Consider the following 27,273-nt stretch of genomic DNA (forward strand, 5'->3'; position numbering starts at 1 on the left):
AGACAGTAGCACCAGCTTTTGGTACAGGGCCTGGCACATGGTAGGCATTCTTTAAGTTTTCTGTATATAAATCAATGGATAGGCAGTCCCCACTCATGTCCTAGAAGGCTTTACAAATGTGCCTCACTCCACTCTCCTTTGGGAGAGCTAAAATTAGGCTCAGAAAAAAAGTGAGTTGCAAAGTTCACTAAGAGACCTTAGAACAAGGCAGCAGGGACAATAGAGAGAAAGGAAACCAAAAAAATCCTGTGGAGGGGAGAGCTGAGCACCCAGGTGGCCATCTGCACAGGGCTTGTAATAATAGTAATAGCACAGACATGTCTAAGTCCTTTATGTCCTTTACAGTTGTTAACATATTTAATCTTCATGCCAGCCCTTTTACAGATAGAAAAAGTAAGCCATAGCAGGGTTGAAGTACTTGCTCAAGGGCCTACAGGTCATGAGTGGTAGAGCTGGGATTCGAACCTGAGCCATTTAGCACAAGAGCCTGTGATCTCGACCTTTCCACTTACTGCACCCCCCTCCCAGATATTGGTTGTGTGCAGGGATGAGGAAGCTCTCCTGAACCAGACAGAGATCTCTGAGAGTCCACCGCCCCAGGCCCCAAGCTCAGGCTGAGAGGAAAAAGCATGACATATGCAGCAGCTGGAGGTTAAATTCTGAGTAATTAACATGTTTATCCATCATAGCAGAATTGTTCCCCAGAGAATTCAAGTGTCATTTCACTGTGCCTTTAATTCAGGAATGCTTTTACTGTGTCTTGCCAACAAATACTAAGGGGAAAGGGGTTGGCAGCTTCTTGACAAAAAAAAAAAAAGGGAGGGGGCAGAGCTTTGGCCTGAACCAGGCAGAGTGTTACTGCCCTGGCTGTTCCCAAGGATACCATGCTAGGGATGTGGGGGCAATGGGGTCTGTTCTCAGCCCCCAAGACTTGGAGCAAACAGACTGCAGTACCTAACTTAAAAGTCACGGTCCAGGGGAGAGGGGGGACTGAAAGTCATTAGAGTCAGGGGCTCTGGAAACAGGCAGGTTCAGTCCTGGCTGAACCACTTACCAGCTGTGCCACCTTGGCAAGTTACTTCTTTAACTTCATGTATAAAATGGGGATGATAATATGAGTCTTCAGCTGAGTTCTTCCTACAGGCAGGCCTGAAGGCCAAAACCTGGTGCAAGAAATTTATTTGGAAGATATTCAGGGAAACACCATAACCCATGGAGAAGTGAGACAGGGAAAGGAGGAAACCAGTTACAGGTACACTGATGAGTAGGTTACTTCCACTGTGAGCAAATGGGGCTCTCCAAGAGGGTGAGGGTGAGGAAGGTGGGCTATCTGTTCTGCCAACCCGCCCATCATTGCTAGAGGGTCACTACTAGGGATCTCCCTGGCATTTCAGGTCTGGCCCTATGAAGACAGAGAACACCCTCAGGAGGGAGATGCAGGAAGCCATCTATACGATGAGGTCCACGGTCAGGATCCACCTTCAAGTAACCTCAGGGATTGGCCATGGAGATATGGGTGGGGCACTGGGAACTTCTGCTTCACTGCAGGTTAAGGACTTGGAATAGTGTTGTTTGCTGTCATGATGACGACGATTACTATTCTACTGCTGGCCTCAGGAGGACAAGAAGGAAGACTGAAACAATCCAAGGATAATGAAGGCAAGAGCTGATGGACACCCCTTCTCGCTCAGCAGCTCAGCCCACCTCCCACCCCCTACCTGCAGTGACTGATGCCATAGGAGTCCTGCTGAGGACAGACCTGCCTCCCTTCTGGTCCCTGGGGGAGGCTCAGAGGAAAGACCAACAGCTGAAGGTCAATGATGAGAGGACATTCGGGAGATGGAGGAGTCTGGGAATATAAGGATTTCTAGGCTGCCAGCCTCTTCAAGGTCCCATGTGAGAGTTTAGGGACCTGAAAGTCAGAGGTCAGTTCCTGAATAAAACCACATGAACTCCAATGGCACTGAGAAATGAATACCCATTGGTTCACTGAACAATATATACATGGCATCTGTCTTCCTGGCACTGTGCTAGGCACTGGGGGTGCAGAGGCAAATCAGACACTGCACATAGCTGGGGAGAAAGTGAAAAAGATGGAGGAGAAAGAAAGCCATAAATGGAGGAAATTAAATGTCTCCTCGGGGAGGGGCAACCGAACAGGCTCCAGTCTACCCATAACCTTTCTGTGCTATTCAGGGGTCTCATTCACATGGCCAGCCACACCTTCTAGTATGGATCCTCTAACCCTCCTTTTTTATTCATGTATTGACACAACAAACCAGTACATAATAGTTATCTGTTGCCGGTAATGCTCCAAGAGCTTCACAAGATGTTAATTCTCACCAGCCTTATGAGGTTTTACAGAGGAGGAAAAGGAGCACAGAGAGGTTAGGTAACTCGTCCACAGACACAAAGCTAGCAAGAAGTAGAGTAGTCTGCAGTCACATCCATCCCCTTCAATCCCTCACCCCCAACCCACCCCATCAGAGTCTTCCCTCTCTTCCTGCCCTGCCAGAGCACCCCCTCACTTGGGGCCTGATGGCCCAATATATAGCCCTTGTTTCCCCAAACCCACCCCACACAGACTGCCTCATTGTGTTTATTTTACACGTATGTGTATTGTGTCTCCCACTAGTTTTTCATCTCCCCAAGGAGTAAGACCATATTGTCAATTTCTATGGATTCCCAGAACGTCATAAATATGCCAAAGAAATAATAACAACTCCCATTCATCCACGTGAATGCAAGCTCCATGAGAGCAGTGACCTTATTCTGTTCTCTGCTTTATCCCCAGCATCTGGTAGAGTGCCTGGTACAAAGCAGGCACTCAAAAAATATTGCTGTGGAATGAGTGAGCAAACACATTAACTCAGCACTAATTATGTGCCAGGCATTGTATCAGGAGCTCCATACACACTCTGTTTGTCACTGTGGATGACAGAGGAAATGAATGAAGTCCCAAGTAAATAAGTGAAGGAGTGAGTCAACCAATGAATGAGTGGCCAAGTGAAGGTATTCCAAGGCTGGTGTGCAGTCCATTGCCCACAACACCCACTCCTCAGTCTTCACAGGTGTTTCACTCCCCTGCCTGCCATCCCCCCCACCATCTCCTGGTCCAGGGCTCCTATGCTGCCATCTGCCTTTGGGCATATTGGTGGGGCTACTCTCCAGGGCCAATGGTTCATCAGCACAAGTGAAAATGGTCAAGGAAACTTTCCACATCCTACTTTGAGAGCCCTTGGAGCCTCTGTTACTCTAACAGGCTTGGAAGTCAATGCTGGATGCAGAGTGAGGAGAGTTTCTTTTCTGAGCAAAGACAGTGCTGGCCCACCCCTCCCCTCCCCTGGCTACTTGCCCACCACAAGGCAGAAGAGGCAGAAATGCACTCACTCATTTATTCCTTCACCCACAAACATGCCTCAAGCAACTGGGCACCTACTGAGACCAGAATAGTTCTGTGCTCTGCAGAGGACATACATATAAATAAGAGACAGTACTTGGCCATGAGGAATTTATTGTCTAGGAAGAAAAATAACAGGTATAGTACCTCAGACGTTGGCCATCTCTGGCTTATTCAGCACCTAGGCCGAGATGTTCTGCCTCTGATTTTGCCCTGAATGCTTTATACCCTGAATGTGGTGCTTGTCTGAGACCCTCCCGCCTGCCCCCACCTCCACTCATGTTCCCAGATACAGGCAAATAAGGAACAACACAAACTGTTGAAGATTTCACAGGTAAGGCGGAAAAGGGATATAAGTTGCCCAAATGGATCTAATAGGACATTCTGAGTTCACCTCAGTTCCTTCTAGGCCATGGTACAACCAAGTCTCCTGACCTTTCCCCTCACAGCCCCTCCATGTAGAAACATAGTCCTGATAAGCCAAAATCCCTCACTCTCCCTGCAAAAGCCCCTTGACCCTGACCCTCCCACTAGAGTAAGCATATTCACCCCTATGGACATCACAGGGGATATTCACAACTATCCCAATTCTTTCCTCTTTCTGGGAAATTGGTAGAATAATTTCCTGTCTCTTTTGAAATTAGGTGTGACCAAGTGGTTTGCTCTGGCCAATGATTAAGAAGCAAAGTGATGTGTGCCATTTCCAGATGGAAGCTTTCAGCCAGAGAGGTGCACCATTGTGTTGGGCCAGGATGACGTTGGAAGGAAATGCCAAGATGGAACTTCTTCTATCAGTTTGGCTCACTGCCTGACTTTAATGAAGAGCCTCCCTCTTTCCAACTCCCTGCCTTTTCTGACTGATATTATATATGTATGGAGCATGAATAAACTTTTCTTGTGTTATGTCACTGTCAGGGTTGCTTATTACTATAGCATAATATGGCCTAACCTGATAAAGCCTGCTTGATGCAGAACAATTCAGCTTTGCCCTGATCTCCAGGTAAACTGTTCTGTGCAACTAATGATGTCATTCACCAAACAAAATAGATCCTCCAGGTAAGAGAATCCACATTTGGCAAAAGATAGTTTATGACATCTTTTGATAGCTTGAACGTTCTCCTTGAGATCTCACCCTTTGCCCTTAAAAGACATATATATATAATATATATATATCATGTATATATATGTCTTATATATATATATGTATGTATATATACATATATATATAAGACATATATATATGAATATATATATAAGACATATATATATATGACATATATATATAAGACATATATATATATAAGACATATATAAATATATATATATATATTTCCTAAACAAAATGGTGGAGACTCCAAGAGGAATTCTGGAGAAGGACCTTCTAACTGGTGCAAAAGAAATATGTTCTGTTAAGTGCCATTAGAAAGGTGGGTGTCATGAGCGAGGTGATATCCCCCAAATCCTCATGAAGGCTGTTCTGAAAGAAAAAAAAAGGGAACAATTCCTTAAGAATCAAATGTGTACATGGCTCCAAACACTAAAGCTGAGGCTGAGACTCCAGGCAAATTTGAAGAAAGAAGACGGAATTTCAGTGGCTTTCAGGGCCCTGCATCCTTGGGCTGAACCCTCCTCACCATACAAGTATCAGAGCCTTTGCAGGCCCATCCACTCCTGCCTGCCTCCCAGCCCACTCCCCAGGCCAAGATGCACAAAGGTAGGTAGGTATTTCCTGATTTGGACCCTACCTCACTTCTCTCTCCTTCGCACTTGCCAACCCCACCACATCAGAGGTTGGCAGACAGATCACTTGACCTATATATGATAGGACATGACTCCAACCTAAGAGTTACAGGAAAAAACCTAAACACAATTAAAACGTTCAGGAAGCCTGTGTTTAATGTGAAAGAAATCAGCCCCACAGGACACACCAATGCAGGCACTCATGACCAACCCTGAACAAATGCTGACCTTTTACCACCCAAACCCAGTTCATTGTCCACATGTAGGGTCAGAGCTCTTGGGCCACCCAGGTCCTCTGCCACATCATACTGCTCACACTCACCCTGCCATCCTCTGTCCTAAGTGGCTCATCTCTCTACTTCACACGTCCCATCAAAATGTATCTGACTAATGTCACGTTCTCTCAAGGATTTTCTAAGGAAGTCATATTTATGCTGTTAATGACTTACTACTTTTCCCTCCCTACAAAGGAATATATATTCAATCAAACCATTTCTGGGATGACATATCTTTAATGGAAAGGCATGTATTACTCATAATGGAATTTTTCAGTACACAGTGAGTCACCATGGACAGAAGACCCTTTTGATGTCATGATGGACAAAAGACCTTTTCCTGAGTACGCACCCTCTTTGTCATTCTATATATCATAAATGCCACATAAGCCTCTTACACACAACTAGGAAAATACGACATAAGTGTCCATTCTCAAATAATTGACTTTTGCCATTAACAGAAGAGAAAGGATCAGATTAGCTAATTCTGCTGAGTGGTAAAAGTCCGCTAAAGAAGAAATCACTTCTCCCACAGACAGAAAAGCAACTCTAAGAAACCCAAGTCCTGAGGATATTGTCAGTGAAAACACACACAGGCTTCAGCCTGTTATTAATCAATTAATTCTCAGCTAGCTTTGTCCCAAGTCATCCAGCAGAGAAGAGATTTGCAAACTGTGTGCATTTAAATTAATATTTTTAAATGGTATGAGTGTGTAATTAATACTTTCAAAGAACACGTCCACACGAGATCAGGCAGTGTTGTATTTTGCCCATGTCAGTATGCCTCTGTTTTTAATTCCTTTCTGGGAGGAAGACAACAGCTCTAAGTTTGTTTTGTTTTGTTTTCTTCTTCTGGGACTCAAAATAACCATGTTCTTTCTGCTTCAGTAAATCACTACTGCAGTTTGAAAGTGTTCCTAGAAAGTTCTAGTTTCATTCAGTCTTTAAGAGGTGAAGCAAACTACAAATGCCAAGAACTAGAAGTTTCATGCACAAGAAAGTCTGCTTCAGGACTGTATCAACCTCATTTTTCAGGATATACAAGGTTATGCTGCAGTAACAAAGAAACCCTAAAATTCCAAAGACTTAATATTTCATCATTTATTTCCCACTCATTAAAAGTCATATTGGGTCTGGTGGCTCTCCAAGGTAACTTGTTTTAAAAAGATGACATCCAGGCTGGTTTTACCTCATGGTTCTACCATCTCAACACATGGTCTCTGTGATCACCATGACAGGGCAAGGAAGAACATGTGGAAGTAGACAGGGGCTTTTAACTGACTCAAGCTGGAAGGGACACATTGTCATTTCTGCTCATAGTCCACTTGGAGGAGTGAGAGAGTCCATGGTTATTTGGTGGTAACTGAATGTCTTTTCACTGGTTATCAGTGTGCAGTGTTGGGACACTTAATCTACTTAGCAATTTTGGAATTCCAGCCCTTAAAATTTGTGCTCCAAGTTCATCATGAAATCATCAGCAGAGGTGACAAAGGATACAGAACACTGTGCAGTTCACTGGGTATGTAGCACAGGTATGTTTATTAGAACCCAATGTTTTCTTCTTTTTGTCCTCTGAATATGCCAGATGGAACTACTTCCTGTGCTTTGGCAAGAGAAGAATGGACCAGAGCAGGGTCACCTTGAGCTTTTGATGATAGCTCTGTTCCTCAAAAGCAGAATAAAAGCTATCAGGGTGGAGAAGGGAATGAAGACTAGACAAGAGCACCCACACTGGGAAATATTCCTCTGCCTGGGAACTGGTAGATAAATGAGATTGTTGTTCCCAAACACTGGAAGGAGGACTGGCTGTTAAAAATTACAGTCAAGAAATTCTAATTTGGTCAATCTAGTGTGGAACCTAGGAATCTGCCTATTAACAAACAACCCCAGGTCATGTGATACATAGCCATATTTGACAGCTATTGCCCTGGAGAAAAATATAAGGTTCCCCTAGCACCAGGATTGACTTACTCAGTCTTAAAATGAGAGCCAAGACCAAGTAATTGATTTGAAACCAACCGAGATCAGCAGATCTGGAGAACAGACTAGAACATCAAAAAAGTGATTGGTCCTCTCATTTGGAAACCAAGGCTCTTAGAGACAAATGGAACTCCCTAGAAGGATGTTTATAGGCTTGGAAGAATGGTTTGAGATGGGAATAAAGCCTTTGTCAATGGTAAGCACTGGTTTTTCTATTCCATGTCAGTTTGGGACCTACTGGGACACAGGCACATAGATGGGTCTAAAAGAAAAGAATTTCATTCTGGATCAATGGGTTTGCCCTCCCCAAATGTGGTCAGGCCCATCACTATAAAAGAGTATAATTTTGTGGCAAGAGATTTGTCATACCTACTAAGCTGTGAGAGGGGTAATATGAACACATAGATAGCTTGAGTGAGCTGAGCATGTTAACTTAGCAATTGAAGAAAAGTTGCATAATAAATAGTAGATGTATTTATATGTGTTTTCCACTTCTCTCTCATGCTTTATGTATCACTATAAATTTTAGAGGTCAAGTTATCATGTCAGGCCAGTGGGATCTCCCTCCTGATATAGAATGAAGGGCCTGGGGCAAGTAAATTCATGGAAAGGGGATTGAAGGATAAGAGTGTTTCAGAGCTGAGAATGGGCTCAAAGCAATAGTACCATCCTGTAGTTTAGGGCTGTTATGGGTGAGACCTGAAGGAAATTTCTGGAGAGAACATTCTATGAACTTCTGAGTTGTCCTGGGTTAGATATTCAGATGTTGAGTTACTGGATCTTGTTTGGACAAGACAAGAGGGTAAGAGCAGTGTCTATTCTGGAGATTCTGGGGGCAAGGTGAACAATGAAGCAAACGAAATGGTTCTCTAGAACACCTGTGATCCCATCTCAGACCACTACAGGTTACTGGAGTGAAAGAAAACCAAATGGTGTAGTGCCCACTGGACCCTGCCCACCTTCCAAACTGACCCATGCCCCCTACAGTAGCAGTGTGGTGGCTTTAAGGTCAGGTTTATATGACTGCTTCCCAGCTGAAAAATTCTCAAACCTTCTAGTCCCCTCATCTATAAAATGGGACAACTAGACCCATCCCACTGGTGAGAGTTAAATGATGTAATGCAGTTAAAGAGTTCAGTACCAAGCCTGGCACATTGTAAGTATACAAGAGCCTAAGTTTGTTTTTTTTTTTTAATTTTTTTAACATTTATTTATTTTTGAGACAGAGAGAATCAGAGCATGAACTGGGGAGGGTCAGACAGAGAGGGAGACACAGAATCCAAAGCAGGCTCCAGGCTCTGAGCTGTCAGCACAGAGCCCGAGGCAGGGCTCGAACTCACGGACTGTGAGATCATGACCTGAGCCCAAGTCTGATGCTTAACCGACTGAGCCACCCAGGTGCCCCTACAATAGCCTAAGTTTTAGCTTCCTCACCTAGAATGGCACCAACCCTGCCCATCTCACCATGACACTGGGTGATGATAAAAAGGCAAGAGCCCTATAAATACTAACATCCTTGTGGCTATGTAAGGAATTTTTGTCATGTTCTTAGCATTCCTGAATGTACATAGCAAGAGTTTGATCCATGTTTCATCCTGTCTGGAAATGGTTTTTGTCAGTAGCTGGAAAGGCAGGCCAGGATGGAGGCATTTCAAAGTGCCCAAGTTGTCTGGACTGAAGCTGCAACTGTAGGGTTAGCAAGGAAGGAACCAAGGAGAAACAGACTTCTGAACAATCAGTACAGCTCTAGGGACTCTGCACACGTGTGTGTGTATATGTGTGTGTGTGTGTGTGTGTGTGTGTGTGTGTGTGTGTGTGTGTGAGAGAGAGAGAGAGAGAGAGAGAGAGAGAGAGAGAGAGAGAGAGAGAAGCAGAGACAGACACAGACACAGACAAAGAGACTGACTTTAAACTGACCAGAAGGCTTCCCTTCATTACTGTGTTGATTTAAACTGCCAAGACTAGGGCCTGGCCAGACCACTGAGGAGGAAAGACAATAGGAAAACAGAAGGCAACTCAGGATGCAAACACCTCATTGTTGCAGTGCAATAAATGGATTCACCCTTTCGCTAAATGTCAAGTTAATATTTCTCTTGGCACCAGCTGCGTTCCTCCCCCTCCTTCCCCCCACAGCAAGCTTGGCCTCCCGGAAGCCCGCCCTTCGGCAGCCGCCCAGCCTCAGCACTGGGAATTGAGGAGGGCAGGAGTGGCTGGCACAGTAAACACAAACATGCCCAGTCCAGCAGCAGAGGGGAAACAGCCTTTGTGTGGAGTGATATCCTCTGACAGCCCCGAGCTCTGGCTGTGGGCAGCTCTGGGCTTCAGGGTGCAGCTCTGGCAGCTGACCATGCCAGGAAGTGGCACTAACAGAAGTTCCCCCCGTCCTGCTCACAGGCAGGGAATAGGCAGGCAAGGAGAGAAGATGACCTTCAAGGCCAGTTACCAGCTAGAACCATGTGCTCATCTGCACTGCCCCAGGTCTCTTTGTCTCCAGGCTACTCTTGACAGTATCAGTAGTATACCCCCAAATAGAGGAGAGGTTGGCCCCATTACACTGAACTCACATGGTCCCTTGCCCAACCCTATTATCCACGATAGTGGTTGTCTATTTTGGGGTCTTCTCCCCTATTCATTAGTGCGGGGTCTGTGTCCCTCACCTCTGCATGCCCAGTGCCACTTTGCATGGGGCCTGGAACAGAGAATGTGCTCAGAAAATTAGAAGGTCATTCATTTATTCTTCAGACCACTCTACACATTGTTCTCTTCTAACCTCCCACCTTCTTCGTTCCAAAACCATTCAGGTGTCCTCCCCATCCGTTCACCTTCACTGTCCTTATCTCTCTTTGCAGCTTAGCTCAAGGCCCCCTGAAAGTCTCACATTCTCCATGAAGCCTCTATACTGTCCTGGTTTTTTCTAAGCTTCTATTGTACCTGATTAGCTGCGTCCCCCATATGGAGCTTCATAATAGAAGACTTTGTAATAGTTATTTTAACACCTCAGAACCTAATCTGTAAGCATGCTTAATAATAGCTTTGCCATACATTTTAAATTAAGACATAACATAAAGCATGTAGTACAGTGCCTGGCACATAGTAAGTGCTCACAATAGGTTTCTGTGAAAATGGTGACAGTGATGGTGATGATGATGATGGCGATATCTCTGTTTTTATATTTCAAATCCCAGGCTGTCAATCCCCTCTTTCAGGGGAAGGACAATTGCTTACTTTGTCTTGACAAACTTCAAATCTTAATCCCAATGCTTTACCCTTGGTAGAAGCTTTATCAATAATATTAATACTACTGAAAATATTTTGTTGTTAATATGCATCATGTTTGCAGTTTGGCAGCATAGAGTCACAAAGAAAGCATTGGATTAGGGGTCAAATATTGAATTTTAGTTCTGCTTTCCTACTCTGGGTCTCAGTGTCCTCTGCTATATAAGAATGAGTTTTCTACAAGGATCTGAGGTTCAGTCTACTGATGATATTGCAATGATGTGGTCATTAATGAGATTAGTTGACAACAAAGCAAGCCTGCCCTCCATCTCTATGGTCATCCTTACCCAATATAACTTGATACACAAATGCAAGCCTACCAGTGGGGAGATGGAAGAAACTGGGATTTATGTCAGCCAAGCAACAGAACACCAGTGCTCACAGGACATGCAAATGCTTTCTGTTTTAAAGGTTACTCCAGACAGCATCATGGTTGACATTCCTCCTCCCAGCAGTGGGTTAGCAGCAGATGTTGTGACAAAATGATCCAGACTGTAGATGCTTATTATCCCTTCTGCAAGGCACACCCATTTTTACTTCTGAGCCCACACTTTATGACTCCTAAGGAAGCTTCACTTGCCTTCTCTGGCTTCTAGAGTATCACTACCCTCTTGTCTAAACAAGCTTGGATCATAAGCAGAACAAGGGACTGAGCATCAAATCCTATCAAATGCCAACCAAATCTCCTACATCTCTATTCGGAAAAGGTTATCCCTCTCTTTCCACCCTGAGGACCCCTTGTGAGTGGATACAGGATTACCGTGAAGTTCAGAGTGTGGGCTCTGCTCCACTAATTATGACCTAACTGGGTTATCTTGAGCAATTTAGTCTCTCTGTGTCTTATTTTCTTCCTCTGTAAAACTACAGTACATTGCCTAGGACTGTTTTGGTTGTGAGAGATTAGATAAAACAATACATGCAAAGCACTCAGGGCAGAGGCTGGCTCACAATAAGCACTCAATAAATATGTATTGTCATCACCCATGATGTCATTGTCATGTAATGATACTGAAGAACAGGTAAATGAATTTCTTTATTTTGGCACCAACCACACTAAGGGACCAAAATTTCAGATAGGCAGGCTGTACTGAAAACAAACTGTCAAGCCTATGAAGTCTCAATAAGGTCAGAGAAAGCAAAAAAGGGCCAGTACCAACTCCGCAGAATGTTTGAAGCATTATACACTCTGATGTCAGCATGCGTGTATTCAGACAATGCTAGCGTGACTTACTACAATGCTTAGAAATATGTCTTATGGAAGATGGAAAAGAAACTGAGCCAAAAACACAGGCATAATCTAACTAAAATGTTTGCCCACTCCAGCACCCAGGACCCTGTCCATGGTACTGAAATAGACAAGTGGACAAAGGCTGATGGGAGTCATGACTTCTAAGAAATTGCCAAGGAGGATAGAGAGAGACTCTTTGGAATCATTCAAATAAAAACAATTATTCAGAATAAATGTGTTTCAGCTTAGCAATTGAGCTTCCTCACCTATTGTGCTCCTGATTCTAAACATATCATTCAAAAAAACCCTCATAATGCAGACCAGAGCTAACATAAATTACTTGGGGAGTCATTGGCTCCCCTCTGTTGGCCTGAATAATAAGAAATTGAACAACATGGATCTTCTATCCTGAAATGAGTTAATTCTTCTATTCTCTAATTTACCTACTGCAAAGAGGTGGCAGAGAACATTATCGAGAGTGAGGCTCTGGAAGCAAACTGCCTAGATTCCAATCCTAACTCCTCATTTATCAGGAGGCGACATTGGGCAAGTTCCTTCACCTCTTCATGTCTCAGCTCATTCATCTATAAAAACAATCACAAAAATAGTCCTCAGCTCATAAAGTTATTTTTAAAATTAAGATAATGCTCTAAATTACTTAGAAAGGGCATGTAAGAACTGAGTTAAGTATAATTATCATTGTTATTATTATCATAGTGTTTATTGTCATTACTGTTTCAAATCAGACTTAACAAAGATGAAGTCTTCTTTTTTCCTCCTACATCTTGGTTTGCATGGATGCCCTTCTTTCTCTCTTTCCTATTAACTGCTATCCTGTTCTTCTGTCCTGTTCCTGAGCAAACTCTGGAGACAGATCAAGTAAGAAAGAAATAAGGGAAGGTTACTCACCCATCCCCTGAACTCAACATGAAGAGAACTCAGACATTCCTTAAAATGGGAGACATAAAAACACAAATGCCACAATTCCCCTAAAAGCAATGGAGAGCTCAGTCCATATTACAAGAGAGCCACTCTCCACCCCTTGTTCACCCATGTTTGAGGCCACCATTCACTTGCTTCTCCATCAGTCTGTCAGCTTCCAGAGGAGCCCAGCAGGCTCACAGGGCTGACACAAGCTGTGTAGATCACCAAAACCAAGGCCCCAGTTGCATGGCTTCTTTGAGGAATGGCCAATGCTAACTCAACATTCCCAGCCCATGACCCCAAAACTCTAGCAGTCATGATGGAAGACAAACAACGATAATGAACCCATCTGATATTGAACTCACAATACTTTCCTAAATACTTCCATGTATCTTACTTCCTTCAATCTTCTTCATATCCTTCCAGAGCAGGCACTTAGTGTCATCCCCACTATACAGAAAAGGTAGCTTAAGTCTGGGAACTAATGTGTTTTGGTAAAAGTCATATAGCTACTAGTGAATGGAAAATTCAAGACAGCCAGGCTGGCTCTTCAGGCAGGAAGGTTTTGTGAGAAAAGCATGGAAAGGCAGCCAGAGAGAAATCTGAAAACAAGTTTCACCACTTACTAGCTGATTGACTTGGTGAAGGTGACCTTAACTTCTGAAGACTCACTTTCTTCATCTGTAAAATGGAAATAGTATCTTCCATTCAGGATATGGGAGGGAGGGTGAGCAAAACACTCAGCCTACTGTCTGGCATAGAGATGGGGTTAAATAAGAAGACACTTGTCATTATTGTCAGTGTCCAGCCAAGTCTCTTTCCAATGTGCAAAGACACACAGAATCTGAATTAAAGGAGGCCGTAACATATACTGGCTTCAAACAAATGCCAGTGTCCTACTGTCCCCTCCCCACCCACCCTCTCTGATGTACTTGCCAGTCACATGCCTGAACTACAGAGAGCTCAGTTATCACATGTGGCTTATCTGGAAAACTTTTAAATCCTACACTGGCTTGGCTCACCCCACTTGGCATACCCCCAGGCTCCTAACAATGACTGACAGCAGGTCTGAGCATGAGGAATATAATAACTAATAACTTAGAAAACCCTGTCCAAGCTTATGTTCAATTTATACAATACTACTTTAGGAAATACACCATCAGGACAACAGTGGGTCGATGAAACATATCCATTTCCATAAACAATTATTCCTGTCTTCACTAGGTAGAACCAATAAGGATGAAACAATGCTGAAGAGGGAGTCAGTGAAAGGCATTTTATACTATCAATATTCAAACACTACCAAAATCCTCATTTTTATTTAATAAATGTAAAAATGATCAAGAAGCTACCATATCTGTTTCCTTCCCCCAAATTGCCCTATGGAGCACTGCAAAGCCTTAAAAATAGTAAATTTTGGGGCACCTGGGTGGCTCAGTCGGTTAAGCGTCCGACTTCAGCTCAGGTCATGATCTCACGGTCCGTGAGTTCGAGCCCCGCTTCAGGCTCTGTGCTGACTGCTCAGAGCCTGGAGCCTGTTTCAGATTCTGTGTCTCCCTCTCTCTCTGACCCTCCCCCATTCATGCTCTGTCTCTCTCTGTCTCAAAAATAAATAAACGTTAAAAAAATTTTTTTTTAAATAGTAAATTTTGCATTAAGTCTTCTTCTGGCTTTTCTAGGCTGCTAGTTTTTTTCATTCAGTGGATAATCGAGAGATGTCTCTAATCGATTAAATGATGCTATGCACATAGATGTCATTGACTCCAGACTGTAGCACGGGTATAATTTTCTGGGCCCTGGAAATACATTGTGGGTCAAGACACAATCCCAGCCACCACCCAGTGTGGGAAACAGCTTGTAGAAGCAATTACAAAGCAGTGCAGTGGACCAAGTCCTTGGTGCTGGGGGAGCATAGAGGAAGGGAACTTTCCCTGAACTGGAGGCATTTAGCTCAAAGCTGGGAACTAAAGGGGGGCAGGGTAGGAGAGAGGAGAGAGGGGGGAAACAGGAGGATGTTGCCCGGGATCAAGAAAACACTGGAGTAAAACCCCTTTGTCACAGAACCTGGGGACCTCAGTGCAGCCACTGCACCCAGGTGGTGAGTGGCAAGTGATCATCCATAAAGGCAGCAGTTCCCAGTCACCCACCCAACGTTGTTCTTCACTTGCTCAAGAGCTGAAACAACTCCCAGCTGCTGCCACCTTCTGCCAGCAGGGCTGGCTCCAGGTGAGCTGATCTGCCCAGGGGTCATGGATGATTCAGTGTCTCCTTCAGGCTCAGCCCTGAAACCTCAATTCCCCACCTGTTGCTGTAACCCTAGCCATTCTTCCACCTGCCTCCCTGGGTGGCGGAATGGACAGTCTTGCCATCTGCTTCCCTCCCCAGAGCACTGAACATGGAACACTGGGGATTTGTGGGGTCACCAGGAGGAGGTAGCAGACTTTTGGAGTGACAGGGAACTATGAACACATCCGTGGGATGGCAGCAAGGAAGCCAGCAAAGACAGGTTAGCAATCAAAAGGACAGAAATGGAAATAACAGAAATGCGTGACTTTCAAGGAAATCATTCAATCAGCCTCAGCTCAGCTTCTAAACTTCAAACTCAGAGAGATACTGGACTCACTTAGCAAATGTAGTCTATGTGTTAACCTTTTTCAAAGATGAAATTTACAAAAAGGAGATTCTTCTCTTTCACCAAGTTGGGGGCCCTTACAACAGAGAGACTCATCAGCCATGAATAAGATAAATACAAGTTTTCATTCTGCTTTTTGCCTGGAGCTCCACGATGACCTCACAAGGTCAAGATAGGTCTCAATCCTGCCAGCCAATTCCAGAAGCTAAACCAGCAATGGCATAGACTGTATAAAGCAGGATGTGAGTCACACTATCTTGGACTTCCCTGTTGGCTCTGGTCTTAATAGACTAAACAGGTGAGACACAGCATGTATCAAGAATGGCCTGGCAAATAGCCCACAGTCCTCTCAAACCACATCACCACAAACCAGCCCCATGATTAGAATCAAATTCAAAACAAATTTTGTGCCTAAATTCACACTACCACACTGCAACGAAATTGCAGCATTTCAACTCATTTTGGGTTCAGAATGCCAGCCAGAGCCTCATAGCATTTGCTTGCAGGACCCAGGTTCCTTGAGAGGGATCTTCCCAGGCTACAGCCCCGGCATATCCTGCATCAGATGATACTTCAGATGAGGTGTACTTCTGTTACCTGAGAATACCATACAGTGACTGCAGCTGCTGGAGGGCTGTCTAATTGAGGATCGACTTTGAAGAGGATGCAAGTGTGATGTATAATTGGCACATTTTCCATACTTCTGAGACTAAGCTGTGAGCTTAGAAGGCAGAACCTACTTCCTCATCTCACCAATGCCTGAAGCACATAAAAGAATTTCAATCCACATATGTACTGAATGAATAAGAGTGAAAGAAACACAATGTGAGGTGAATTGCTGAAACAATACGATAAAGTGAACCTCAAGAGATTTGCTCACCTTCTCCAGACTTTTGATCGTTATTTTCTTGATGAGGCTCCCATGGAAGATTCACAGGTCACCCACCTGACCCACCATACCCCCTTGCCTTTGCCTTGTGTTACTTTTCTCCAGGCTGCTAATTATATCATCCAACCTATAAACATTTTACCGGAAATGTGTTTATTTTACTTGCATACATGCAAGGAATTTCCAAAGAGCAGGGATTTTTAGCCCATTCATTTACTGCTATATCCCCATCACCTAGTACAGTTCACTAAACATTTTAGGAGAGTTTTGATCATTAGACTTTTAAGAAGTACTCCAGGTCTAAACAGAAATGACTGAAGATTTTTCTGCTCCTTGTACTAAGGATCTTTATATGTGTAAATTAATCAAACAATTCAGATACATTTGAGGACCCTTATTCTAAGTAATATAACCATTTCACCTTGCATGCTTTTTCAAAAATCTTTGCAATTTGGCCCCAAAAGATCATTTGAGCTTTATTAACACCCTCATCACCACAACCATCAACACCATCCCCATCATCAACAATTACAGAAAACATTTGTCACTGCCTGCTGAGTACAGGGTGTTTTGATAATAGGTGTTTAGGGGACATAAAACAAATAGGATGTTGAGGTCTCTGTCCTCAGACTGTCTGTCTGATGGAAACATCAAGACATATTTATATATGAAACATATACTGAGTGGAAAATGAGAGGTTAAGTCAGTGCCATCTGATAGAAATATAATAATGCAAACTACCTAGGGAACTTAAATTTTTCTAGTAGCCATATGGAAAGGTAAAAAGGAATAGGCTAAATTAATTTCAGTAATATTTTATGCAACCCAACATATCTAAAATATTATCATTTCAACACATACCCAATATTTTTTTAAAATTTGTGTATTATCATTTCAACATATACCCAATATTTAAAACAATTTTGTCAACAAGCTATTTTACATTATCTTTTTATAGTTATTCTTTGAATATGTATATGACACAGCACATCTCAACTCAGACTAGCTATATTTCAAGTGTCTAACAGCCTTACGTAGCTAGTGGCCACCATACTGGACAGCTGGCAGTTAGACCAAAAGTTTTTAGAGTATATACAAGAGGAGTACCTTAGTGGGAAGACGAGTCTGGAGAAGACTCCATGAGGGTCACCCTCCTCCCTCCTTTTCCTCCCCTCCCCCTCTGCCCACCTCTCAGAATCAAGAGTGATGGCTACAGGCACAACATAGGCACCCCCAAAAGAAAACAAGTAAAGGGTGTGCCTAGTCTCACCCACTGAGAATCCCCACCCTACTCCACCCCACCTCTTCTCTTTATTCTCTCAGGCACAGTCAGAAAAAGTACAACCCCATTCCAGTGTTAATGAGAGATCTGGGTCTTTGCCCACAAGCACTAAAATAAGTTTCCTCTGATCTCAAAAGAAAAGTATATTCAGGCTTTAGGCAACTCTGGGGACTTAGGGTTGTTCTCAGCCCTCGCATGCATCAGACTTACCTGGAAAGAATTTTTAAAGTGAAGATGCTATAAGCATATACCCCCAGATTCTGATTTAATTGGTTTGGAGTGAAGCCTGGGGATTTGGGCACCTTTTAAAGGTTCCTAGGTGATTCTAATGTGTATCTTTAACTGAGAAGTAGTGGGTTGGGGTGGAGGACAGGGAAGAATGGCCTGTTAGCTATCGATGCCATAGCCCACAATGCTGAGCATTGGGCTTTGTGTACATTTTCTCATTGAATCCATACTATCACCCCATGAGAGAGGTATCACTAACCCCATTCTACAGGTAAGGAAACTGAGGCTCTGAGAGGCTAAGTGCTTTTCCAAGGTCAGGCAGTTAGCAATTGGCAAGAAAAGAAATCCAGACCAGGTCTGACTCCAAAAGCCACTCTCATCTCTTCTTATCCATCCATGCCTGTCCTCGTTATCAATCCTGCTCCCCATCTCCCCTACACCAGTCTCGGTTCAAGGTGAGAAACTGGGATGGGGATGAGAGGATGAAGATAACCAGGCAGGAGACGGTTGGTGGCAGGAGTGAAAACTAGTAGCAAATGCATAACAGAGGGTACTACGGCCCCGGGAGACTTGCAAGTCCTGAAGAGATTGAGTACTGAAAGAGCACATGGGGGAGGGTACCAATATTGAGTACACTTGTTTGGTATCATGACAATGAGATAATAATAAGAAGAGATGCCCCAGAAAAAAAGTAAACATTATCCAGTTTCCACAATGGAGGAGCCTGTCTTCCCTTATCAATGGCTAGACCAGAAAGAAGGCCAAACAATAGAAGAGTAAGAATAATCAAGCCATGAGCAAAGACACGCCCTCTTTCTTAGAGTTCTTACCTTGTAAAATCATCAAGTAGTAACAAATTAACTCAGTACTTTAATTTATAAAAGGGAGAAAAGAGCAAAGGAGAAGGAGAGGGAGTGTGTGGAAGGAAGGAAGGAAGGAAGGAAGGAAGGAAGGAAGGAAGGAAGAAGAGAGGGGGATGTGGGGATAAGAAAAGAAAGAAAGAAAGAAAGAAAGAAAGAAAGAAAGAAAGAAAGAAAGAAAGAAAGAAAGAAAGAAAAGGAAGGAAGGAAGGAAGGAAGGAATTTGGTAATACTGGAAGAGAAATCAGTCGTGCCTGACAGTATTTAAATTGAATGTCTGTGAGCATGGCTCATAATTTTTAGTGAAAGTAGAAGCTATTAAAAAGTCGATGCACAAGATTAAAATTTAGAATGCTATTTTAATAATACTGAATTCTACTCAATTTCAAATGGCTGTCATGTTTAAGCTCCACCAATCTGAGAATGTTTGATTGATGGTGTTGGGAGCTGAATGATGGGAAGCCTAAACTCGGCAGGTCCAGCTCAGTTAACACAGCCAGAGAGGAGATGAGCTCTCATCCATAAGGAACTAAGCGGATCAGGTTGAAGGGCCAACTCTGAGAACGCTTGCGCATCTGTCAAATGGGAGCAATGATATCTGTCCACCTAAAGGAACAAGTGGGACGAGAGGATAAATGAACCATTGTTAAAAGCAAAGTATACTATGAAGGCCAAGAATGTATGATATACCTGCCCCATGTGGAGCCTGGGCAAGGTCATCACTCACAAACCACCTCCTTCTGGAAGCTTCTTCTACCACCTCTCCCATTTCTAACTTAGTCAATCAACAAGCCATTGGACTAGTCAGTGCCAGGATGGAGGCAAGTCCAGGGTGTTCTGGAAGTCACAAGCAATGCAAAGCAACCCCCCCCCCCCAGCCCCGATCCACCACTCTGGAAGACTGGGATTTTGTTCTGTGTACCAGCATTGTGCCTGGTATATAGTATGTGGGTCCTCAATAAGTATTTGTAGGTCTCTCATTCAACATATTTCTTGCCCTTAGGAGTTTTGACGTTAGTTGGGGCAACAAATAAATATTTACCAAACAGCATACTATGAGCACTAATGGAGAGATACTCAGAGAGCTACACAGAACAGAGGAAAGAGATTTCTACTTGATCTTGAAAAATCAATTTCATATCTTCATCATTTATTATTATCTTTGTGGTCATCTTTAAAGCTGTTCACAAGTATCTCCTGCTCTTCACATCCGGGGCACATGACGGGATTACATTTCTCTGCTCCCTTTGAAGTTAGGCTAAGCCATGTAACCTACAATGGCCAATGAAATGTCAAAAGAAGTGGCATGAGTCACATCTTGGCAGAAACTGTAGGAGCTGTACAGAGTTCCTCACGTCATCATGCCCTGCTATAGCCATAGCGGGAGCACATGCAAAAATGAAGGGGTGGGGGAAATGCAGGCTCCAGAAGCCTGGGTTCCAATATGAAGCATGAAAAGCAGGAAGCCTGAGTAGGAAACACACCACTGTTGCACTGCCCTACTGAGATTTGGGGGCCATTTGCTACTAGAGTCTATCTTCATTGATACAGTCATGTCCATAGGAGGTCCAGCTCCAGCAAAGTACCTGTCAGGGAAGGAGTGAGGGAGACACAAAGGTCTTGGGAGTGAAAAGAAAACAAGATTCTAGTCTCTCTTTGGTCATACACTCTGCTACTTTCTTTCAGAGATTCCCTCCGGACACTCTGGAAAGACTGCTCAATTTCCAAAAGCCCATGAGTTAGGAACCCCATCTCCTTCCCTAACCTATGAAGAAAATGTCTTTGTGCCCCATGGCAATTGGGCAAAGTATCCGGGCTGGGTCACTGACTCAATACCACACTCTAACTAGAGCCCAGAGAGTGACAGGCTTCCCCGTGGCTTCTTCTGGTGACCTGATGGCTCCACCCACATCTCCCTCAGCTCCCAATCCTTGGCTTTCAGGCAGGGCCCCATACAAGTCCTAAGCCTTCAAAGCTCCTGTCCCCACTTCCTGGGCTGCCTCCCCCTTCTCATTTCTGGGTCTTCAAAGCCTGGTCCCATCCCCTCCCCTCCAGAAAGTACCACCATGAACTAAGCCCATTCTGTTCTCCTAATCCCACCAGCTCTGAACCCATTTGACGCACAATCATACCCTGCCATAGGAACAGTGTCACCTCGTTCATCTGGACAAAGTCGGTCTCTTCAAAGGAGGGATGAGCCTCTGAAACTTGATGCCCCTATTTATGAGATGGGGTCACAGTTCTGACCTCCCATCGGGTGAGATGATGTGTTTAAAGTGCCTGTTTTTGTGCCCGGCACATGGCAGGTGCTCAAGAAATGTGAGATTCCTCCTAGCTCCCGTCTTTATAAAAAGGTCTGAGCAGGGCCAGCTACTCCCCTCCCCAGAGAAGCCCAGATGTGCCCCCCAGAGATTTGTCTAACGCATGTATTATCAATAACTCTTCTGAAGGGGCACAACTGATATTTGGGGGATCTAAACAATGTTACTCCTTTTATAGATAAGCACAGGTATCCATACAGCACATAAACAGACATATACTACATCTGTGATATTAAAATTTCATGGGTGGGTGGGGGGATGATTAGGAAAAAAATGTGTAAAAAGGCTCCACAAACAGGCCCTAATAAGAAGTTGGTTGAGAATCACTGGTCTAATATCACCTCCAATCAGAAAACAGGCTTTCTCTCTCATGCCCATCTCAGCTGAGCCTCTTAGCACCCGTCTCTTACATTTCCTCAATAATATGATATTTTAGAAAATTCTGTCGAATCCACATTCATTCCTCCTCCACCCCCTCCCCAGCCTCTCTGCTGCTCCACTGATCTAATCTGTCGCCTCTCCGGGGACGTGAGCGGTGCAGCTGGCTGCAGAGAAAGCAGGCACTAAAGAGCTGAGAGACTCTGGGCTGGGTTTTGCAGACACCACAGACGTGACTGTGTTCGTCGCCACCTGCAGCAGCCACAAGGCAGAAGGGAGCTGGGCGCCCCTTACTCCTCGTCCCGTCCACCACTCTGCTCCACTCAGAATGGTCAAGGCCTGCCTGTATCGTCCAGAGAACTAAATGGGCTTTCCCCGGGGATGAGGGTCCCTGGTGGGTTTGAGCTTTGGCTGCTTTGTTAACATGTGGCCGGCCCCACAGTTTGGCTTACCCAAGGTGGATTCCCAGGCTGCCCGTGCTAGAGGCTGTACAGCTGAAAAATCCCTTCTAGCTCCTCTTGCCATTATGGATGGCCATGTCACGAAGTCTGCATGGCAGGAAGTCCAAGAAGGAAGAGCGAACAAGCATCACCTGATGTTGCCTCTTCCCCTTTTCTTCCTACCTCAAAAGACACACAAAATCTGAAGCTGCCCATTTGTTTTGTAACCATGAGCAAAAAGACAAGGGAATCTTGGCACCCGAGAGAGGTCAACCTTGACATGATAGAGCACCTGAACTATCACCAGCAACCACCCATGCCTGGATTTCTTTTTGTGCAGAAAAAAATGCTTTTCTCTGTTATTAGCCAAAAGCATCCTAAGTAACACAGGAGCCGAGGGGGAGATGCATAACACTCATCTGCTTTTTCTGAGGTCTCTTGGCAAATTCATCTCAACTACAAAGAGAAGGCCTGTGCCTTTCAGTGTCTGGGCACGCAGTGGGGCCCAGGGGTGTTCTGCCACACTGCCACACTTGTGGGGTGCTGGCTCTCTGCAGGGGATAAGCACATGCACTCTGCAGTCGCCTGGGCCTGGGTTCCAGTCCTGACTCTCCACCAAACGTTGTGTGATCTTAGATAAGATGCCTGGTCCTTTCAAATGTCCGTTGTTTCTACTATAAAACAAAGTTGAGAATAATACTTACGTCACACTCGGGTTGGGAAGATTAAATGAGATGCAAAGTGCATAGCTCAGTGCCTGGTACACACTAGGTTCTCAGTGCTGGATTGTTCTCATGACAATTTTCTACTTTCCCTTCTGTTTCCAAGAGTTTTCTCACTTCCCAGTCTCACTCTGGTCCTGTCCTTCTCCAGTGCCCTGCAGTGACTCTGACTGCCTCTGGCTTCTTCTCCCTTCTCCCCCATCCCATTCATTTTCACAGTGGAGGCATGTGCAATTTGCCTCATTGGCCTATGATTCTGAAGAGCTCATCCCACGCAGACGTAGCACCAGGTCCCCGCACATCACAGGCCCAGGCTCCTCTGGAAAAAGGGACTCTTGTTGCAGCTACTTGGTTTGGCTGAGGCTGTGGGCTCGGGGAGCAGGGTGAAAGCCCCAGACTTTGGACCCTGAACCTCAACGAGGCCACAATGGCCTCCCTTTGAGAATGAAGCTTTGCTGCTGAGCCTCATGTTCTGGGAGGTGAGCAAGGGCAGCCATGAAAGGCAGAAAAGAACCCAGAGGTGGTGCCCTACTCAGCCCTGGAACCTCAGATCAGACCACAATGTCAGTGCTTTCAGGGACCTCAGGGCCTCATCCACACAGGGGCCCTCCCCAGCAAACAACTCTGCCACTGGGAATTCCTTAGGGACAGGAAAAGTGTCAACTTAAGAGATCCAACCACAAACAACTCCCAGGGAATGGTTGAGGAAAGGTTGTTAATTTTTTAGATGTCCTGTCCCAGATGCAGGAGAAGCCCTTCCCAGGCACTCAGAGGCGAGTCCCTAGGGACTTCATGCTCCCCAGTGATTGGGCAGGGGGTGGCTTTCTGCAGGGATGGGCTCCTGAAGAGTCAGGGCTCTTAAGGGAGAGGGGATGGGGCGGTAAGAGAGGGGTCTGCTGCCCCTCACTGGAACTGCACTGTTTCAAGGTGGCACTGATCAGCCCAGTCTGAGGGCTGGAATCACGGATCCACAGACAACTCCCATCACCCTTTGGCGCCTGTCCCAGGATCCCTCAGCAGAACTCAAGCTTAGGGTTGGGGCAACTCCTTCTCTCAAGAAGCTCACTGCCCCAAGTGGAAGCAAGACCTCAGTACATAATACCAAGCTACTGTGCGGAGTCTCCTCTCCCTTGCCCCTTCTGGCTTGCACAGCATGCAACCTCCCCCTTGGTGAGGGAGGCAAATCACCAGTGACAACTGGCAATGGCTAATATTCACTAAGCACTTCTCTGTGCCGGCAGTGTTTGTCCTCAATGCTCTCCATGCACTCCCTCACTGAACGGCTCACAGTTACTGAGGAACACATTACTCTTTTCTCATTTACAAATGGGGAGATGAAGACCCACAGGGATAAGAGATGTGTCCAAGGCCACACAGCTACTAAATGGCAGAGATGTATTCGAACTCTGGGGATGGCTTTTTCACAATGATGATAATAATAGTAACAAGGGCAAAACTATTTTTTAAAATAATTGTTTTTAATGTTTATTTATGTTTGGGGGGGGGGAGGGAGAGAGGGAGGGGGACAGAGGATCCAAAGCAGGCTCCAGTACTGACAGCAGCAAGCCCGATGCGGAGCTTGAACGCACAAACCGTGAGATCATGACCTGAGCCAAAGTTGGACACTCAACAAACTGAGCCACCCAGGTGCCCCTAAAATAATTTTTAACAAAAGACAAACCTATGTAGCATTTACCATATGCCAAGCACTGTTCTACATGCTTATGTGTATTCGCTTATTTAATCTCACACCAACCCTGCGAAATAACTACTAGTATTATGCTTATTTTACAAAAGGAAGTGGAGGGTCATCATTTGCCTCCGGCCTCAGTGATTCAAGACCCTAAGAGTGTGAATTTGGGGCTCTGCTCTCCATGCAAGCCCAGGGGCAATCATCCTGGAGATGGATGAGCTCAAGCCACCTCCAGGCTTGAACATGTGGGTCATTAAGGACTGGTCACCAAATGAATGTTTCCTCCTTCGTCTCACAAAATTCAAAAAGTGCCATTATCACAGAAGCCAAGGCTGTTTGCAAACTATAGAGGTGACACGAGGTAAATTCATTTCCCTCCTGTCAAGAGAAACTCAACAAGGGTATAATCAGAAGCTAATGTGTGCACTCGTGATTGGGCCCATCATGGGGGTGGCACATAATTGAACAAGTTCTTCGTGCCCAGAGGAGCAGAGCAAAGCCCCATCACTGGGAAGTGTCACTCATCTGGCCGGCATATGTGGCTTTTTAATAACATTATGGAAATCTTGCTGAAGGACTTTGGGAAGGACAGAGCCTTGAGGACGGGACCTCATGAAGCCTTGGGAGCTTCAGCCTTGAGAAAAGGACCTTCCGTTCTCACCCCGTCAGCCATTTTCCTCAGGGACCCCTCCTCTGGGCTGGGTGGGTTTATGTATCTTGGGCATAAAAACTGGGCTGAACCTCCTTGTTGAATGGACCCCAGGGGACCTCAGGTGACCTGCAAGGTCAAGTCTGCAGGTTACTGAGGGGATGCCTAGGGGGCCACATAGGGAATAGACCCCTCCCCTCTCCCAACAACTGGCAACAAGGTAATTCTTACATGCTTCTTCATAGGAGTCAGGAATTTTCCTGAGTTTTACAAATATTAACTCATTTAATCTGAAAAATAATCCTATGCAGAAGGTAGTGCTACTGTCCAGACTATAGATGAGGAAGGTGAGGCATAGATGAACTTGCCCAAGGTCACACATATGTTGCATTTAAGCCCAGAGAGGCTGGGTCTGATGTTCATCATTTTAATCAGACATTCTACAGCCTCAATGAGTCAACCTTTCAGCAGGCCCTGAGGGAGGGGAGAGCAGATGGGAGAAGTTATGGAGAAGGAGAGGAGGTGCCTCCCTGGTGACTGGCATTCGTTCATTCACATTTTTATCAGGTACCTTCTTTGCACCAGGCACTGCTATAGGCACTGACGGTACAGCGGAGTATAAGCAGACGAGAGGTTATAGTCTAGTGAAAAGACACAGATAATATATAAACATAAATAAGATAATGTCACAGAATGGCAAATACAATAAAGAAATAACACAGGACAGTCAGATAGAGTGACTAGGACAGGAAGAGGTGTGGAAGTAATCTTAGAGGAGGTAAATTTAACTTTAATAGAAGCAGAAGCAGGCCTAGCTGAAGCTGAATAAATTCATTGGGTAGAGGTTTGCACACGTCTACAAAATACAGGGAACAAGCAGTCATTGAGGCCCTTATGAAGCCAGAAGTCAGAGACCCATGAAGACAGACAGTGAGGGTTCGCCCACCCGTTCCAGGGCCGGAGCTAATGGAAGTTCTGCCATCTTGCATCACACCATCAAAAGCACCCAACCTGTGGTGGGGTGCCATCACAGGGAAGGGAGTGCTGGAGTACCCCACATGGGGACTCCCTGCCTCAGACCAGAAGTGATGCCCATCTCCTGGGTTCCTGTGTCCTGCCTAACCGTAGGAGCTGGAAAGTGTACAGAAGCGACTAGAATATTCAATGAGCCTAACTGCCTCAGCCACAGGCCCAAAGGGGACATTAATGGAGATAGCAGAGATGCAGGAGGACTCATGCCCTAAGAGATGGAACTCAGCCAGGCTGACTGGATAGTGAGCCATCGAGGAGCAGGGAGTTAATAGGTTTTTCCAAATGAATGGCCCTTAATTTCAATTCAATGAAGTAAGGGGACCAGGTGAAGGAAGCCAGGTGAAAAGGAGGATTAATCCATCTATCAAGGACCTTTGGTACTGAAAACACGAAAAGATGAATTCATTTGTGAGCCATAATGATTCACTCCTGGGTACAATAATTATCTTGAAGCTTGTTTGGCCCCAGAATCAATCTTTATTTAACTATATTTATTTTTGGTTGCTTATCCTGTTTGCCTCTCTTGGAAACTCGAAGAGTGCTCCCCCCACCTTCTTTTTTTGGTAAATTCCAAAGAATTTATTTCAGAATGATCTCTGTGTGTAATGCCTGTTTCCCTCTCCCCGTCCTCTCTGTATTACTGATCCTCACTCTACTCCCTCACTTCCTGGTGTTCTCTCTTGTCTCCTTCAGAGCACTTATCACTACCTTAAGATGCATCATTTGTCAGTTTGTTTATTGGCTTTTTGAATAATCTGGCTCTTCCACTGGAATATAAGCTGGGCAAAGCAGAGAACTTGCTAGTCTCCACTGCCTTGATCTTAACACGACCAATAGCCATTGAATAAATAAACAAAAAGATACTTATAATGAATACATGGAGCTCTTAATCTCTTATAGTCCTCAAAAAACCTCCATTTGCTATTATTGATTATTCCCATTTGATAAATGAGGAAACTGAGGCACAGAGAATAATTATCTAACTTTCTCAAGGTTACAAAGGTAATAAATAAAACAGCCAAGATTTGAACCCAGGTAGTTTGGCTCCAGAATCCATGCACTTTTGACACAGATATTTTAAAAATATTTGTAGATTGGGTGAATGGCTGCCTCCCTGCTTTCCTTCCCAGGCTTATTTGGGACTTTACTGGACCCCTACGTAGCAGGCATGGTCCTAAATTCTCTATTCATATTGTCTGGTTGAATCCTCACATCTAGCCGGCTCTCCCTGACACCTTCCCCCAAGTCTGATACTTTGAACCACATCTCATTGTCCCCATCAGGTCTATCATCTCCCCCTTTGCCAGGTGGTACCTTCCTGATA

General features: G+C 44.7%; 1 protein-coding gene across 7 annotated transcripts in view; it reads right to left on the bottom strand.

Annotated features, from left to right (window-relative positions):
- KCNMA1 (potassium calcium-activated channel subfamily M alpha 1) overlaps window positions 1-27,273 on the bottom strand; it is a 726,269-nt gene that overhangs the window by 422,685 nt on the left and 276,311 nt on the right. The window lies entirely within an intron of this gene.

This window comes from Panthera leo, chromosome D2 (assembly GCF_018350215.1).
Source record: "Panthera leo isolate Ple1 chromosome D2, P.leo_Ple1_pat1.1, whole genome shotgun sequence".
Lineage (NCBI taxonomy): Eukaryota > Metazoa > Chordata > Mammalia > Carnivora > Felidae > Panthera > Panthera leo.